Source organism: Euprymna scolopes, chromosome 18 (assembly GCF_053919585.1).
Source record: "Euprymna scolopes isolate OS-2025 chromosome 18, ASM5391958v1, whole genome shotgun sequence".
Classification (NCBI taxonomy): domain Eukaryota; kingdom Metazoa; phylum Mollusca; class Cephalopoda; order Sepiida; family Sepiolidae; genus Euprymna; species Euprymna scolopes.
The window spans coordinates 39,834,604-39,854,536 of record NC_136499.1 but is presented as its reverse complement, the minus strand read 5'-3'; the positions used below and the strand labels follow the sequence as shown (position 1 = coordinate 39,854,536).

At 33.1% G+C, this 19,933-nt stretch overlaps 1 protein-coding gene across 2 annotated transcripts in view; it reads right to left on the bottom strand.

The window, feature by feature from the left end:
- LOC145297585 (uncharacterized) overlaps positions 1 to 19,933 on the bottom strand; it is a 1,245,286-nt gene that overhangs the window by 52,795 nt on the left and 1,172,558 nt on the right. Inside the window, exon 7 of one of the 2 annotated variants that reach the window (XM_080143628.1) lies at positions 1,752 to 1,929. The exons of the other annotated variant lie outside the window; for it this stretch is intronic. The gene's annotated coding sequence lies outside the window, so the exon portion shown is untranslated. The remainder of the gene's footprint in view (positions 1 to 1,751; positions 1,930 to 19,933) is intronic. 2 annotated transcript variants of the gene reach the window in all.

Here is a 19,933-nt window from a genome sequence, read left to right as displayed (position 1 = left end):
TCAGAATAGAATATTTTTCCTCTTAGTGTTTTCGGTCCATATCCTTATTCATCGTCCTGTTTTTTTATACGAACGAATCACAACTTATAAAGCTCTCAAACCACTCGATGATAAAGTACAGCCTTACACTCCAAAAATAAAATTTAATCAGATTTTGATTGAATTTGATTCAGTCAATTGGAGCAAGGTTCTTTGAATACTGATTTCTTTTTATCAGTCATTATATAACGTTACACATACGTTTACACACGGGACCCAATACGTTGTATGCAGTGTACATCGCAATGGACATAAGACAAGTTATAACTCGACTTCTATTGTTTCTGTAACATTTATTTCCGAGTTCTTTCCCGAATAAAACTTGATGGTACTCTTTCTCTCTGATTGCTATGTTTTCGAACGTCGTTTGGAACGTAGTCTTAAATATGCTCTCGAACGTGCTCTTCTGTCTGTACACACATTCTTTTTTATAGTCCTTTTCCTGTTACCTACCGTGACGTCATTAAGCACAGAGGTCAGCATTTACATACGCACGTTTGCGGTCAATTACAAGTAAGCTTACGCCACGATTTTCTAGAGATCAAAATTGGACTAAGCTTTTAAGATAAACGGTTTAACAGCATTTTCTTTTGCTATTCCTTCTGTCAAATTCATACGTGCGCTCTAAAACTATTGTGTATATTGAATTCTAGTTTAAACGTACTGGGATGAGTGTTCTACATTTTATAAAATTATTGATATCGAAACAATAAGTGTACATAGTGTTAAGCAATTTTGAATATTTTCATACAAATGGAAAAAGAAACGTGCACCAATCTGTAATCGTGGAAATGTACAGTTATAAAGAAAGATGTAAAGTTACAAAAAAAGATATATCAATGGGTAATTGGGCAAATTTTGTAAAGTGAAAAGAAAGAAATATCGATCCGTAATCGATTATTTATGTTAAATAAATTTAGAAAGAAAAAAAAGCTGTTAAAATCAATGAATAAAACGTTTACCGATGATCAGTAAAATGGGGTTTGAAACGATACAACGCTATTACTGAACGAATCAGATATTTTGATATGGAAATTTTTTATTTATTTATTCAGTACTTGAATGCAGTCCGTACGGCACAATCACGTTGACACACCGGTTCTCGCCAGATCACCGAAGTTAAGCAACGTGGAGCCTGGCCAGTACCAGATGTGTGACCATTTGGGAAGGCTAAGCGCTGTATGTACTTTCTGGGAAGGTTGGGTGTGGGGCCAGCACCCCACCGTGTAAAAAGAACTCTTCGTTACAAAAATATCTACAAATGTTGTAGATGGTCTATGCTCCTCAAGGGCTATGGATAAAAGCAGTCGGCCAGATACAAAAAGCAGTACGTTGGTTTTAACGTTCTTTACATTGACGCCTTAGATAGAAAATGATTAGAGAGGAAATTATAGAGCAATTCATTGGGGAGGAAAATGGTAATAACAGGAAATTATGGAGCAACCCTCGATTCCGGTTTGTGGGGGAAATAGTTGAATACCTTAATATTTACTATGTTCTACGCCATTCTTAGTCAACAATAACTTTCCAATATAGATTTCAATTGATAAAGAATTCATACGCAGCCACTAAGATGATCACGAAGGAAGGGTCGTCAATTATAATGAAAATTTGGGGCATAATAAAAGTATTCAAGGGATGTTAAACTTACGTCACACATAGACGCTCACTTTCATACACTTTGAAATACAAAAAAATGTGTAATTACTCACATCAATTCTTTGTTTTTCATAATTGGTCACGTCTTTTATTTCTGTTCTCCTTCTATAAATGCTGTTCAATATTTGTTTTACATCAGAAGTGCGTATGATGGCGACCAAATTTGATTCGTTTCGATGATATCATTGTCTGTGTTACGATGCCATAAGTGAAGCGAAGCTGTTTCAAAATCTGAAAAGCAAAATGTATTCAGTTAAAAAAATATAGTTTATTGAAATAATTTTTCGAAAAAAGTGAATCAATTCTCGCGCTATATATGGAATAAATCTTAATCCTCCACGATGTAATAAAGATTAATATGCATAAATATATATAAATATAAATATATATATATATAAATATAAATATATATATATATATATATATATATATATAAATATATATATATATATGTACTTACCTATATATATATATATATATATATATATATATATATATATATATATAGGTAAATACATATATATATATTTATATATATTTATGCATATTAATCTTTATTACATCGTGGAGGATTAAGATTTATTCCATATATAGCGCGAGAATTGATCCATTTTCTTCGGAAATTATTTCAATAAACTATATTATCATATATATATATATATATATATATATATATATATATGATTGCAACGTCTTGTCAGACAAGTGCCACTCCCTTAGACACTAAAAGTTCATGACGCCGAAAACGACTTATTTAGTCCTGCCGGCGTATTCACACGCTCAAGCAGATATGGCACTGAAGACGGTCATTGGTATACATATATATATATATATATATATATATATATATATATATATACATGCAGGCATACCTACACATACACATACATATCACACATATATATATACATACATACACAATACTAATACACATACATACACTTACATATACATATACATATACATACACACGGGCAAACATATACAAAGACGGTCATTGGCATACATAGAAATAAATATATACACGCATACATACATACATATATACACATACATACATATCTATAAAATACGCACATATATACATACACAATGCATAATACACATACACATACACACATGCATATACATACACACACGCATACATACATATATACATACCTATACATACACATATACACATATACAAATACATACACACATACACATACACATATATATATATACGTACACATATGCACACATATAGGTATACACTTACTTGCATATACATGCACATACATATATATGTATTTATACACATATACACCTACATATATATACCCACATAAACATACATATGCATACATACACATGCATACACACATGCATACATACACATGCACACATATATGCATATATACACATACACACATATATGCATATATGCATACATAAAAACATATATATATGCGTATATACATACACACAAACATATACGCACATACATAGATAAATACATATACACACACATATATATATATACATACATATACCTCACTAGGACAATACATTAGTAGTGACATATGGCCGAGTGGTTCTAGACGTTGTATCAAAGTTTACAGTCACCCAAAGGTGCTGAGTTCAATCCTGAACTTAGGCAGTGAAAAAGTAACATTGAAAAACAGAGAATCAGCAACTATGTCCCAAAGCCTAGCTGGAGTCCGAACACGGTACCCCCGTAATAATAATAAAGGGTTGGGTTCGAGACTCCTAACAAACCGTTCACCTGACGAAGGCCGGAGGGCAAAACGGCCGAAACGTTGTGACAATAACAACCAAGATGAGGAAGTCAGTCCGACAATCTCAATCAATGAAAACAACTCATCTCAAAAATACAGACAATTACTACAAGCATATATTATATAATATATAGAAAACGTATATATATATATATATATATATATATATATATATAAAGAAAATAAAGAATCAGAATATATATATATATAAAGAAAATAAAGAATCATTATTAAGACAGGAAAACTTTATCATCACCAATAAATTTGTTTACAATCGTTACTGAGACAATGAAAAACTTTCTAATTTGAATAAAGTGTCATCATTAGCACCGGGTGTAGACATATTCTTCAACTGTACCGAGTTGAGGGCCAAAACCAAGATCAGCAGAGTCCTCATTCCTTATTTTCTGTTCACAGACGACGCTGAACTCGCTATACATAGCAGATGATATTCAGATCCCCCTTGACTGCTTCTCCAAGCCCGGTGATAACTTTCAACTAAGCACCAGGTTGACGAAGTCTAATATCATTAACCAGGCATTGGTCTCCCATATTCAATCCTCATCAACAATTACAAACTTGAAGCCGTTAAAGTGGTCACATATTTGGGGCCAACTCGAACAGTCTTGGAATAGGACGAGATATTGAATGATGCATAGGTCGTGCAACCTTTACATTCGCCAGACTTGCCTCCGGATCGTGGAAGAACAAAAAATTAACAATTACATTCAAGATGGCAGTGTATAAGGCTTGTGTCCTGAGCACGCTGTTATACGACAACATCTTGGAGGCTGTATGTACATCAAGAATAACAACTTCATATCTTTCACATGTGCAACCTGAGGAAATCCTGGGTATCAAATGGTAAGATTACATAACCAGCACCAATGTCCTCGAGCGTGTGAATGTGCCACATATGTACATTCTCTTGTGTTAGCGTCAACTGCGCTGGCTTGGAGTTGTTCGCCGAATGGGAGACAGTAGTATCCAAAACTACCTGCTCTACGTAGAGCTGGTAATCACTTTCGATTCAAAGACACATGTAAATAAAATATGAAAAAAGGTCGGCATAGACCGTGAAAGTTGCGAGGTACTTAAGGATCAGGAAGATCTGTAAAACACCGGGAAATCATCAATCTCAGAAAAAACGAGCCTGATGCAAAGAACGACTACGTCGCTAAACACCAGTTATTCCTTTCAGGATCAAGATCAGACATGATCAATAGAGGTAAGTGGTGATGATGAGAGCAAAAGCCAAGAGATAAAGAGAAAATAATGACAATTCTGTAAATATTATGGACATGTGTACGTTGATATTTGAAAAAACAAACAAACTCATAGATGATCTTGAAAATCAAAGGTATAGGATTATGGATTAATATACACGAATAATTATGAAGTAAACAATTATTATATACAGCAATCTAGAAACTACATAAAAATTCACGTAAAATTAAATTGACAATTTTGAAAAAAAAAACAAAAAAAACAACTAAGCATTTGAATAGAAACGAGATGTTTAAAAATTTTTTAGAATTATCTTACGAAAACTATATTTCAAACTTTACTTTTTTATTATGCCAATAATTTCGATTATAATGCTCCATTTCAAACATTTAGCATCTTTCAATTAACATAGAGTTTAATATAACATATTCATTTTATATTAGTAGCATATACAAACACACATACATACATGCATACAAACAGATATATATATATATAACTACTTCATTTACTTACATAAAATTAATATACGAAAGTATAAATTTATGCGTAAACTTTAAGTATTTATTCAAAAGTGTTCAATACATAGGTAGAGCTAGTTAGTAAGTTAAAATATATATATGGCGATTAAGCTACACTGAATATTCCGCGTTTCATCCACTATATAAGCCTGAAGAATCCTAGAGTGGATGAAACGCGGAATATTCAGTGTAGCTTAATCGCCATATATATATATATATATATATATATATATATATATATATATATATATCACATACTTTATTACACCAAAACATCTATTAGCTATATCGCCATATATATATATATATATATATATATATATATATATATATATATATATATATTGAATTTAAAATAAAATACGTATGAAATGTGTTTGGAAGCCAGATTAAAACTCAATATTATTCCATAATTTTATACTTTTTTTTAAAACTTTTTTCTCGCTATGATGTTAAATTTAAAAAATAAAACAGTAAACAGTTCCCGTATTGTTGTCGTGTAATTTTGACATTTCAAAAAAATACGTTTGGTGAAATTGTATTCTTTAATTTAACATGATGGCGAGGAAAAAATGTAACTTCTGATGATGACGTATAGCGCCGAAATATTAATTTAAAGCAATTATTTTTGTTTATTTTTATAATATTGTGTCGTAATTTTAGCTTCAAACGATTTTATACGCATTTTATTTTAATGTATATATATATATATATATACTCATTTTTTACAATAATAATTAAATACCTATATATATATATATATATATATATATATATATATATATATATATATATATATATATATACCAACGTTTTACAATTAAAAGTTGATGAGCGTTTACATATGTTAACATGGCAATAATAAGAATTACGTTTGCTAAATTCGCAATTTTATCTTATAAAAGATTTTTCTAAAGCAAAGACTTCAGTACAATTTCGGATCCACAGAAGAACAGCCGATATTAGGATGTCACTGTACTCATCAGGTGAAAAACAGAAAGTATCATTCAGAAAAATACACAATGATTCAACAACCAAAAGTGCATAACTTCAAGCAAATTTATATATATATATATATATATATATATATATATATATATATATACAAGGAAAATTTTTTAGAGGTAGTATAAGCAATGCCGTTTTACGAGGTTAATGCAAGAGTGCTCAATACTTAAGTAGAGAAAGATATACTTACTATTTGTTTTAACATAACCAGTTACATATTAGTGCTTATGTAAAAACAAATAGAAATTATATGCGTATATTAATTTGTGTGTTCATACACACATATATACAAATATATACATATGTATATGCGTTTCATATGTATGCATATGTATGGATATATTTACATATGTATCTCTCTGTGTGTGTGTGTGTATATATATATATACATACATACATATATATATATATGTATATATGACCGGCAGTAATTATCTTTTACTACACTGATGGTTGCGTAAGTATAAAGCACTATTGTTCTTCGTAGAAGATAAAACACTATTGTTCTTAGTGAAAGATAATAAATATTTAAAATAGAAACTAATTATATATATATGTATATATATATACATATTTATATAATATATATATATATATATATATATATATATATATATATATATATATATATATATATATATAGTGTGTGTGTGTGTGTGTACGTGGGCGCTAGGGTTTGTTAAGCAATTGGGCACCTAAGTTATTCGAGAGTTTTATAAATCTACATTTTCAGATAACATTTATGAGGTTGTTCTGGCAATGCTGGTATTGACAGATAGTAAAATCACGATATCATAAATATGTCAGGGAAGAAATCTCCAACCACATTTCGTTCTGCTGCTGACATTTTCCTAACTTTCTAAGCCAGAGGCCATCTTTGTCTTCAATCGCATATTTCTCATCTGTATAACTCTTTATCAAATACCTCGATTATACACATCCTTTCTTGCTAAATTGAGTTCCCCTACTGATTAGATCGTTATGTTGTGAACACGTTTCTTTCCTTATTTCTTGTATCTATGCAACATGATTACTCGATTTATTTTCTGAGAACAAGTTACATAAGACACAGAAGAGAACATTTGCTTGCCCTTCTGGTTGAGAATTCTTGACGCATTTTGAAAGCATATATACAGTAGAAGTCCAGGATACAGTGGCCCTAGGATACGATTTTTTCAGATTACGACCTGGAATACGATGTTTTTGTTTCCACCCCTTTGTTACGGCAGTTGCCCCGCCTTACGGTGTTATTTCTAATATTTTTTTTTATTATATACATGTGTATTATACACTGTACTGTATTTTGTTACTATTTTAAGTGCTTAATCCCAGGGTGCTACTGCATATATATTTTTATTACTAACTTTCACCCCAAACAAAGCATATTACCACTTTGACGAAAGGGGCTACTAATTAGGACCATAGCTAAACAGATTAAGATGTTATTTTACGTTGTATTTGAACTTCTGAATATCAGTACAGTTTGGGAAGTAGGTATAAGTAGGAGAATTCCATAGTTCTAGGGAAGAAGCTATTAGAAGAGAAAACTTTATGACATTTAAGGACCTCAACAGTGAAGGGGTGTGATTTTGTTGATACGCACGTTTGTCGGTCATATATACGTCTAAGGGCACATACAATGAGTTCATCAGAGCATACTACATTAAAATATTTGTTGGTTGGTTGGTTGTTTTTGTTTTACGGCATATCAACGCTTTTCGGGTTATTTAATGCCGAATCCAAAGATTTTGAAGAATTCTTTTTTTTAATAGAATATATTTATTGTTTTCACGTCGGTTTCTATTTAACCCATAGTTGGAACCCTAACAGGTACTACCACTCCGGGTCAGAGTGGATCTGGGAGCAATGGTAATTAAAGGGTGGCTCCACACTCCCCAAAGCCCACAAGCTGGGGCCTCACCACTGGATATAGTTTAAGGTCATATCCAGGACCCCTATTGAGGGACTTTTACCCTCTGTAGGGGGTCAGTCGGCGTATTCTAATGCCCCACCCACAGGGCCATAAAATACTTGTAAAACAGGCACATTGCTGCAATAAAACAGTTTAGAGCCTTGTTGACAAAGTGGGACCTGTTAGATTGCAGATCCTTTTTTTGTTCTATCCAAAAGGGAGAGTCTAGTGGTAGATGCGGACTTGTTTACATTTAAAGACCCGAAAAACATAAAAAGAATGTGTATTGCTTACTTTATCTGATGCTTCAAATTTTACTCAAACTTCTTTTTCATATAACGTGACTGACTTGGAGGTTTCTTTCTAGTGAAGCCCAGCGCCGAAGTCGCCTACGCTGGTCAGTCACAACATCTACTATGACGTTTTTACACTCTGTTTCTATCAAATTATTTTTTTTAATGATTATTCAATTATTCCTGATGTTCGTACCTGAAAAGTCTGCTAGGCACGGTGAATTTTTAAAATTACATTATTGTATTCGAATTCCATCAACATTTTCGTTATTAAATAAATACAAATTTAATCGCAATTAGTTTTTACCACCATACCTAAGGAACAATCCGCGGCTAATATTCATTGTAATTTTTAGGCATACATGAGTGCCTGTACTTTGGAATCTGAAAACTATCTATCTTTGCTGTTTCCTGTTTGATTACGGCCGATTCCAATAAATGACTTTAAGGTGTATCTTGTGTTCCTCATAGCTGCAGATTGGATATCTATTCTCTATTTTCAAAGTCATTAAAATCGAGATTTGCTTACAGCGCCACTATCAAATCGTCACCCATTTCAGTACTGACCAGTTCAACGTAACTTGGTGATATCAAACGAACCGAATTGTGAACGCTGCAATTATTGCTTATCATCACTTATCTAAATATCAATTTGATATTAAGCGCTTATAGTATTTTCAGATTAGGCCCGTGTTAAAGGAAGGAAAATATATTTCAATATGATTCCAGCATGACTCGTAGCAGAAATTCTAGTGCTATTTTTCATCAGTTCACTATTGCGTTTACGCTTGAAATTATTTCTATATAGAAATGAAAAATAAAAGTAAAGTTGCATACATTTCTGTTTTGGGCTTGGAAGAGTCACGAACTAATAGACGAACACGGAGATGAAATAGAAAAGGTAAAATATATTAAAACAAATACAGCTTATACAATGTACAAGCGACGTGGTAGGTACCGCCAAGATGGCGGAATACGAAATAGATTAACCAGTTCTCGTTCTCTTATACAATCCGGTTGGTTCGTTGTTTATTTTTTTGTTTTACTGCATATCAACACTTTTCAGGTTATTTAATGCCGAATCCAGTGATTTTGAAGAAAAAATTTGTAATATAATATATTTGTTTTCAAGTCGGTTTCTACTTAACCCATAGTTGGGACCCTAACAGGTACTACTACTCCGGGTCAGAGTGAACCTGGGAGCAATGGCAATTAAAGGGTGGCTCCAAATCCAAGTTCAGTAGTAACATAATAGTCACATTAAAAGTTTATGGTTTCCAAAAACTCTACAGGAAATTGTTTATACCAATTTGGATTGCATAATTAGCAATGACATTTTTTTCACGTTCACACCTAACAAGGCATATCGCCACTTGCACGTAAGAGGATACTATTTTGGGATCATGCCTAAGGAAAATTAACAAGATATTTGTTTACGTTATATTTAAAAGTCTGCATATAAGTACAGCTGTTACAGAGAGAGAGAGTGAGAGAGAGAGAGAGGTGAGTAAACGTGGAGGTAGACACGTTTACCAGAACCGAAGGTCAGCTGACCAAATTACGTATATGTGACGTGGTCAGGTTTGCTAGATCTGTGAGATTTGATTTGGGCTTTGAAGAAGACGGACGTTTTTTCCGTTGTCTCCCCCTCTTAACTGGGGAGGGGGGAGACGAACGCTGACGTGTGTGAAGAAGAACCCACACAAGCCGATTTCACTTCCACCTCCTGCAGGACCTCTGGGGAAAGTGAAATAAAAACTATAAAACCCATTCATCGTCTTGGAGTGATAAATCTATGTCAAACAGGTATCAAGTCTCCCTCCAGGATGAGAAATTTTTAGATCGTCCGTTTTGAAGAAGCAGAGGTAGGTTCAGAAATTACATGTCACACACACGATTCCCTTTATGATAATCAAACACACAACCATTTATATTAGAGACAATCATACGCACACGGAACCCTTTTATGTTATACACCAAAGCGTAAAAAGTGCCCCTCAATGATTTAAATGGTGCTCCTCGATGATACCAATATATAACACAACCAGGAAAGTTGGTAGCAGGAATGATAAACGATTGATCTCAATAAAATCCAAGAATGCTTAAACATTATCTAATAAGTAAATATATATGTAAAAAAAAATTCGATTCGAACGCAGATAAAACTGAAATATAGTAATCTAAGTATGTTATTAGTATACTTTTAGAATTAACAAGGGGATTTGATTATGTGCTGTGATTAATCTATGCTTTCACCTTACGTGTCAACATTGGGTCACGAGGAAAAGAAAATATGCTTTAATTTCAGATGAAGAAAAGAAATTTTAGGTAGTATTTTTAATGATACCGTTGTAAAGTCACTGCAGTAACCCAGTTAAAAAAACAACAAAATACAGTTGAATATTACATAATGATCTCAATAAAATACAAGAATGCTTAAAAATAACTAATAACTAACTATATGTAAAAATACACGCCCGACTCGAACGTAGACAAAATTGAAATATACTTATCTAAGTATGCTAATTAGTATAATTTTAAAATTGACCTGTTTTATGGGGGCTTATCTGCAAGACCTATTTAAGAGTTTGTGACATATTTCTATTCTGTTGACGCCCAGCGCGAATATAAACCCGACGATATTATTGCATGTAAGCTAAGAAATAGTATTTTATTCTGAGTGTAACGTTTCCGATACCGGTGAATTCAGATGAAATAAAAACAAACAAGAGAACTTTCTTACATTCATCTTCTGCGAACGTGCGATCCCATCTTTTAAAAAAGTCAGTGGAGATAAAAACATACGGACTTAGGTCAAATTCCCCTAACCCGAATTATTATATAAGTAGGATCCAAAAAGAGTCTTTACTCTAATAGGTCCCACTTTGTCAATTAAGTTTCAACCCCTGTCCCATCGCCACAATGTTGCATCCTTGCGTCTATTTTACAAGTATTTTAATGGAATGTGGTCTGGTGATCACGTTGTACTAGTGCCTCCTTGATGTATCTGATAATCCTGCTTAGCATAAACATCACTGTTGAGGTCCCTAAATACTAGAAATCTTTCTACTATAACAGGTTTTCTCTCGAATAGTTAGGCTTTGGAATTCCCTTCCTGCTACCTGCCTACGTAACTGTACTTATATGCATAATTTTAAACAAATATCTTGTTCATCTTTCCTAGGCATGGTCCTAAATAGTAGCTCCTTACGTCCAAGTAGCGATATATCTTGTTTAAGGTGAACGTGAGTAAAAGGAAAATGTCATTCCTAATTATTCAATCCAATTTTTTATGAACAAATTTATGTAGAGTTTTTAGGAATCATAAACCTTTATTACGACTATTATCTTTCGATTGAATTTTGGATAATTTAATCAGTTCAGTAATATCTATTTCCAGTAAGAAGACATTTAAAAAGCTAAACGGTAAACAGGAATGAAACGAAACCAAGGTTTCTTCAAATATTGACAGAAGAAAATAAAATAAAGATGGTGCGTGTACGTCAAACCTTAAAAAGATTTCCTACACAAATCGTTACGACGAATTATCGATTCGCATCGCTTACCTCTATTATCTCTTTCGGCTTTTCCAATTAGGGCCCTTATTGTCTATGGGGGCGTGTTATTAAGAAGAGAAACGAGGAGTGAAAAGTACTTAATAGGAATATCAAATCTCAATTCTAGCTGATTAATAAGAGTATGTACTGGTGGTTGGCGGAAGTGCAATTTTTACGTTCAGAGTGTAATTCGTTTGTTCACACACACACACACCCACACACACACACACACACACACACACACACACACACACACACACACACACACACACACACACATATATATATTTATAAAGTACGGCGTAATCACATTGACACTCTAGTTCACGCCAGCTCACCGAAGTTAAGCTAGGATGAGCATGACAAGTATCAGATGGGTGATCATTTGGGAATACTAGGCGCTGATATATATAAATTGTTGTATATAAAGTACGGCATAATCACATTGACACACTGGTTCTCGCCAGATCACTGAAGTCAGGTAAGGATGTGCCATGGTCAGTATCAGATGGGTGACCATTTTTTAAAATTCCACTTTCACCCCTAATAAGGCACAGTGCCACTTTGATGTAGGGGGCTACTATCAGGGGCATATATTGCAGTGATACTATGTAGAGAGTTGAGCAGCAAGATGTCTGTTCACATTACACTTGAACATCTGTATGTCAGTAGAGTTGGGAAAGCAGGCATCCGGAAGGGAGTTCCTAAGCCTACAAGTTCTGAGGAAGAAACTATGAGAGTAAAATGCTTTCTTACATCTAGATCATCGTGTAGGGTTGGATTTTGCTGCTTGCCGGGTTTCCCGGGGGTATTTACATCGAATGTGTACAAGCTCTTGTAGTTTGTCGGAATATTCACTATTAAAATACTTTTAGTAGATTTCGGAATACTAGGCACTATATATGTTCTCCGCTTATCTCGGCAGTATTTCTAGTCGTCCTGAAGTTCTATATACTTGCAATTGGAATTAAAATAATGTCGAATCAGGAGAAGTGTGGTTTAGGATTGCAAAACTCTTGACATAAAGATTTTACGTGCAGGCACCATTCAGTAAGGCAACTGCCGTGCACAATAAAACAAAATGAATCCTGGAATACTACTTTAAATATGCATTGATTTTTTTTTTTTGCAGACTGTTATCCCCATCTTTATAGTTGTTGTTACACCACGTTTCGACCAACTATTCCTCTGGCCTTCTTCAGAGGGTAAACCGCGACGGGATAGGAATGTTGAGTTTTATAAGTCTATCCCCAGTAATTAAAGGAATAGTGAGCCGAAACATTGTGAAACAACTAAGAAGATGAGGTTAAATTCCGAAAGAAAATCAATACACAAATTATGAAGCCGTATCTCAAAGGATACTCCTCCACCCCAAATAAAATGATATATAATACTTTCAATACGTTTAGCATTTCTTGTGATATTAACTCCTCACAAGATATGACCTAAAATGCTCTTTAAGAATTTATTGAAATTTCTAAGTCGTAACTTAATGAAAGTGTCGCGTAGAAACTTCTTTCTGTGTGGCAAAGAATATGTTTCCCATAATGTGCTTTTTATGTCATACAACGCACTGGATTTTAAAATAAAAAAGTAAACTTTAATACCAATACTGAACTCCATAACGCCGTCTTTATTGTCGAACATGTATTCCGTTCGAAATAAAAGACACCATTATATGTGTGGCCGATAAAAAAATAACGTTATCACATTACGACAAGCAATCGTGTCGTTGTAAGTCGCCCAACGAACAGGGCCTCGTCTTTCTCTGTTACTCGTTTCAGAGTTTTCTGAACCAAGCAAAAACAACCTTATCGGCTTGCTCATCAGCAAGGCGCACTAATTAAACGAGGGCAAACAATGTAGTTATTAAAAAGAAAAGAAGTTCGAGTGTTTTACCAGATAATTCGCAATATGGCGAGTGCGCGATAACGATACGAAATTAGTCGTTGTCGACAGGATTTTCAGTGAAGATTTATATTTTGATCGAGGGTGATTCTTTTCCCAAAAAATTTGAACGAGAATTTTTATTTTTATTTTTAGAATAAAATTTTAAAAAATATATACAAAAATAAACAAGATGAATATATTCTTTGAAAGTCACTCTTATCCCCCCCACCCTTTTCTACGGCCACTGCTACCACTACTAAAAATAAACAAAAAAATATAATAGGATGTTAAGAGCTGCGATAAAAAGGGCCACAGTTTCGCCACCAAATTATAGCCGTCCTATTAATATATTTGTATACAACATGTGCGATAATCAAGATTGTCTGCTTTTTATAACTTCCTGTTTCTCTTCTACATTTTGCTGAATAATTAGACATGGTAAAACGGACAAAAATATAATTCTTTAATTGTGGAAATAGGAAGAGTTCTTGCGTTATCTGAGAGGAAGGTCAATGAGAAGAGACGATATCTTGCTTGTCAGCGTCGTCCCATCTGCACAGGAGAAAATGGAATTTAAAAAAGAGCAAACAATTTTGACCATAACAATACTTTGATTTCAAATGAATCTTATATCAAAAAAATCTCAAGATTGTCTGCTAAACATTATGACGATATCCGCAGAAAATATTTGAACTCTACATCTATTACTAATAGTCATTTGGTACCTGTCTGTTTGAAAACAAAAACAAATAAAAACAAAGTATAACTTCTATTAACCATGAAGATTATGTCACTGGCTGCAGCTAAAAATGTATTATTACCTCTCTTAATAACCGAGATACCATTTTTTGTTAATAATGGAGATATTGTATCTATGTGAAGTAAAAGCTGTATTATTACTTCCAAAGGATATTTTCTATCTGTCCATTTGAAGTTTTAAATATGCTATTATTTCTATCAAAATGAAGATTGGGTATTTCAAGTACACTCTTTTATTACTTGTATATTATAGATTTTATATCTGCCTATGTGAGCCAATAATATACTCTTACTATCTTTAAAACGTGAATTCAGAATGCTGTGTCGTCAATCTTTTGTCGTGTATTATCGCATCTTTGGACAAAGTTATTGTCGCATCTATTGAGTATTCATGAGTCCAATCCCCCTAGTTATTAGATCTTGTATTGGAGTTAGTGGTGTCAGTTTTATTGTCATCTGACTATCTTCTTAGCCATAACCTCTTCCATTTGGGGTAATATTGTATATGCTTGTCCTTAATGATACCATCTTGTAAGGCTTTGTTTGTCATATACAAAAGTTGGTCCAAAATGTAGGCCTCCTATCTTTTAACGCAAAGACAAACACGCTGAAGAGCTACGAAGGCGCGTATCATGCCATTAAAACGATTGACCTCTTGTGCTCTAGCATTTATTATTCTATTCATCACTATTCTCAGTGAATTTTTGCCAGATCCTTTTGATGCATCGATCGTGAAAATCCCGGCCGAACTTTGCCACTTACATCTCTTTCGCCAATCTGAAGTCGACGAAGCCATCTCTCACCTGGCTGACAACTGCATCGGCTTTGAAAGCATTCAGAGGGGCTGGTGAATATTTATCGGTTCGATTTTGCTGCACAGTGGTTTCAAGGAAACATCACTGCTTCCGACGCACGTCCATGACATTATTAGAATCTATCACCATCAATACCAGCAAGAGGGAGAGTAAATTTTCAGGTCATAAATGCATAACTTTAGTCATCATATCAATGCAGTTTGCAATCTCTGATCCATTAGGGCGGAAACAAAAATAAGAGACATTTCATTTGGAACGCCCCTCGTCTACAATAAAAAAGATACCCCTTCCCTTACATATATTTTTGCTATTAAGTAAAAGTATATTTGCTTCGTTGCACGGCAGTATGGAGTCTATATTGATTCTATCTTTTACCTACGAAAATAAATTGGAGATTTAATAAGTTCATGCATCATGAAATGATTAATATCTACTGAAATTTATCAATAACAAATTGAAAACTTGTTATTGTTTTGACTTCTAGAAAAAAAATAAAAACTATTTTTTTCTAGAATATTTAAAGAATTTAGATTTAAATGTATAACGACTGCCTGCAGACAGCTCCGAATTTCATGGTTTCTTCATCTAAAATATTTGATCCATTCAACTGGGAAAATTACTGATCGAACTCATTTCACGTTATTTTACTTATTGGTGTATATTACATTCATTATAAACGTTCATTATAAACGTTCAACACAAAATAAATACGTTTTTACAGGTAAATGCAGCATGCAATCGCCTAGTGGGTAATTGGATATAAATGCCTTAAATCGAAAATTATCTATACTCCTATAAATTTTAGTTTTTGTGTATTGATATTCATATTAAAGACCCTTGTTTCTATTTAGTTATTTATTTGCTTCCCCACTGAGCAAATTGGGCACAGGGCTGTTTTTTTAATGTAGTGAGTGAGAGGAGGGGGACGAGTTCCCCCGAGAGGGAACTAGATAGGGACAATTGGTATGAAGGGGTTTCCCTACATTGACCAAAATTGATTGCTTAGAAGCAATGATCTGATATGTGGGGTTGCCCCAACATATTATTATATTCATATTAAAACTCATTTTCATATTTATTTAGGTATTTGTTTGCTTCTCCACGAAAGCAACTGTGACACAAGGTTGTTGTTAATGTGGAGGAGAACCAGCTCCCCTACAATAAGGGCAAAAAGGCGCACTCTGGCAGTTTCTTCAAAAATAGTAATCGTCTCAATATGAAGGGTTTCCCTACATTGACCAAGAACCAAGTACCTTAAGTGAAGCATTAGGTGTGTCAGAAACTTCGTGAAAAATATTGAATAATCTGACCCCCTGTCCTTCCAAGCTTATAACTATTCGAAAAATGTAATTCAAACCATACTTTTTATTTCAATTAAAGGAGCAAGGATCAAGGTTTCATTAAAAAAACAAAAACAAAAAAACAAACAAACAAACAAAAAAGTGATTTAAAAAAAAAGGTTTTAAACTTCGGACTTTACAGATAAATTTCTAAGAAACACTTCCTTTTTTTAAATTTGAATATATTATTTATTGATCTTTTATCTTCAATTTGTGATATATAAAACTTTTGTGAGTAAATTAATTATTTACTTTTTAATAGACATTTCAAAATGGAGGGGCGTTAATTAAGAAAAAACGTTTGTCTAAAATATTATATTCGGTTTATTTTCACATTGACCCTGATAATATCGTAAAAATAGAATCAATAGAAAAATTTTGATAGATTTTTAAAGTTTAAAAATTGAAAAATACTGAACTCGTAAAATTCAATTAATTTCAATACTGTTTTTTAAAAAATAAAAAAATAATATTTCTATTACTTTTTATACAACTTTAATAGTTTATTTTGGAAGTATGATCCATAAAGAAAATAAACAACCCACTTTTAAAGGAGAAATTACGAGTTTTTTTTAATATTTTATTCGCAGTTTCATGTTAGGGGTGCCAGAAATTCCTACAAAAATTCTGATACACCTAGTGAAGCATCAACAACGATACTAAACTTTAATCCCGGCCCTAAGGTCAAGAAATAAAAAAAGGCAACCCGTTTTTCTATATATTTAGTTATTTATTTGCTTCCCCCACTGAGGAAATTAGACACAAGGCCGTTTTTTAATGTGGAGAGTGAGGGGAGGGGGAACTGGATAGTGATAATTGGTAGAAAGGGTTTCCCCTCCATTGACTAAAACTGATTGCTCAAGAGCAATGGTCTGATATGTGGGGTTTCCCCAACATATTACTTTGATTGCAACATCTGCAGAACAGATACTACACTTTGATAACAAGAAAAAAATCTCGGCCCGAAGGCCTAGAAGAAAAAAGGCAAACCTTTTTTTTCTGTTTATTTAAAAAGAAAATACAACTTAGTATATTTTGGTTGTGGAATTGCATTCATTTGCAAAAGTTTTAACTAATTTGCATATTCTTTTAAACATTCATTTAAATTAATTCCCTAATAGTTTTTCGTTATGCTTATGGGATGATCATATTTAGTAAAATAACCTGTGTAATTATATTCATGCAGATATTCTACATGATTTATATTTCTGTAATATTTGCGTAAAAATATTATATATATGTATATGTATTATGTATGTGTATATATTTGTTAAAAACTTTTGCCTATCATAATCATCCGCCAGTTTTGGTCTAGAGACATGAAACTTAATATACAGGGTATTCGAACAAATACTAATCTATATTTGGGTTTTAGCCGGAGAAAATCGGTGCAAAAGTGTGAGAATTAAAAGAAATGGAAGGCGGAGGTCGAACGACGGCATTACAAATATGCATGCGTAACGTAATAGCTATTGGTTCATATTTTAATTTTTAGCCTTGCAACAAACAAGTTTTAATAGTTTTAATTTCAATGGAAAAAGGAAATCATAAGCTTTGCTTTCAATTCTCGATGTTGGCGCACGGGCCCACTATGATATAATAATAAAGACGAAATCTGCATTAATAAAAATATCATATTTGAGCCTGTTTTACAACAGAATAATGCCGGGCGGCCTGATCGTATATATATATATATATATATATATATATATATATATATATATATATATATATATATATATAAATAATGTTATTTATATACATTTATATATAAAAATATTACATATACGTACACACACACAAATATATATATATGTATGTATAGTACAAAATTTTGTTGAAATTCAAAGACTTACCGTTTTTGTTTTATATAACTCTTGTGTTTTCATAAAAAAATGTTTCTCATAAACTCGTCAGATGTGATTTCAATTAGATATTACAAAAAAAAGTTAATTTTGTACATGATAAACATAGTGTGTTCGTTTGGGAAAAAGATGTTCCATCCCCACGTTGTTACAGGTCGGCCATCTTGGGTACCGTACAATTATGAAAACATAAAACATAAAATTGTCGTCCTATTAACGAAACAGCTGTAACGGAGATATCAAAATAAAATAACCAAAAGTTATATAAAAGAAAAAATGTAAGCCTCTGAATTTCAACAAAATTTTGTACTATATATTGTTTGCACCTATAAAATAGGCACATGCGGCTTTACTCAAAATTAACGGTGATTCAGTTTTTATCATAACAGTTTCAACCTGTTTATGATAACGGTATATATTGAAATTAACAATATTTACAGAATAAACACGCACACACGCACACACACACACGCACACACACACACACATACATATATATATATATATGGATACACGCATAACTTAAATGCCTACTATAGAAAATGTCAATGTCTGCTAGAGAGAACTTGAATGCCTACTCGAGAGAACTTGAATGCCCACGGAAGAGAATTTGGATACGTATTGGAGAGGATATCCTACTAGACACTGTCCTCGTGTGTCTATCTTATTAAAACATCCTGACATGAGAATTCACATAATTTTCGCGCCCAAACAAGATGTTCTCCATATGACGAAGTAACAATTGCTTTCATAGGGAACGGGGTACCTTCGTCAAGTCATATTACCTATAATAAAAACAGTAAGACGATTGCGCCATCTTGCTACATGAATTCTTGTCCTGCAATCCAATAACACCAAAAGACAACAAGAAATATATACTACTAGCCTGGGTGCCCGGCGTTGCCCGGATTTGGTGAGGTGTGTGTTGAGCAAAAAAAATATAGTGGTAATAGGCAGGCTCGAACCCGTACTGCAAAAGAAAAGAATGTGAAAATAAAAGAAACGTGACGTCTTTGCCGTTACCTCCATCGCCAAACCGGAAGTGGCGAAGGTTTAAAGTAAGGTTAATCAATCGAAAAGAGGAAATAAATTTCGAAAATATCGGCGAAAAAAAGCGATCTTCCTTGTAGAAAAATACTCAGTTAAGGATGAAAGACAATGTTTTAGCCGATCTTTCAATATTTGTCGTCCAAAGAATCGAGCTTAAAAACAGAGCCGATCTCGTGAAAATCAATAATAAACAAGGATTGGAAATTCTCCTTCACAC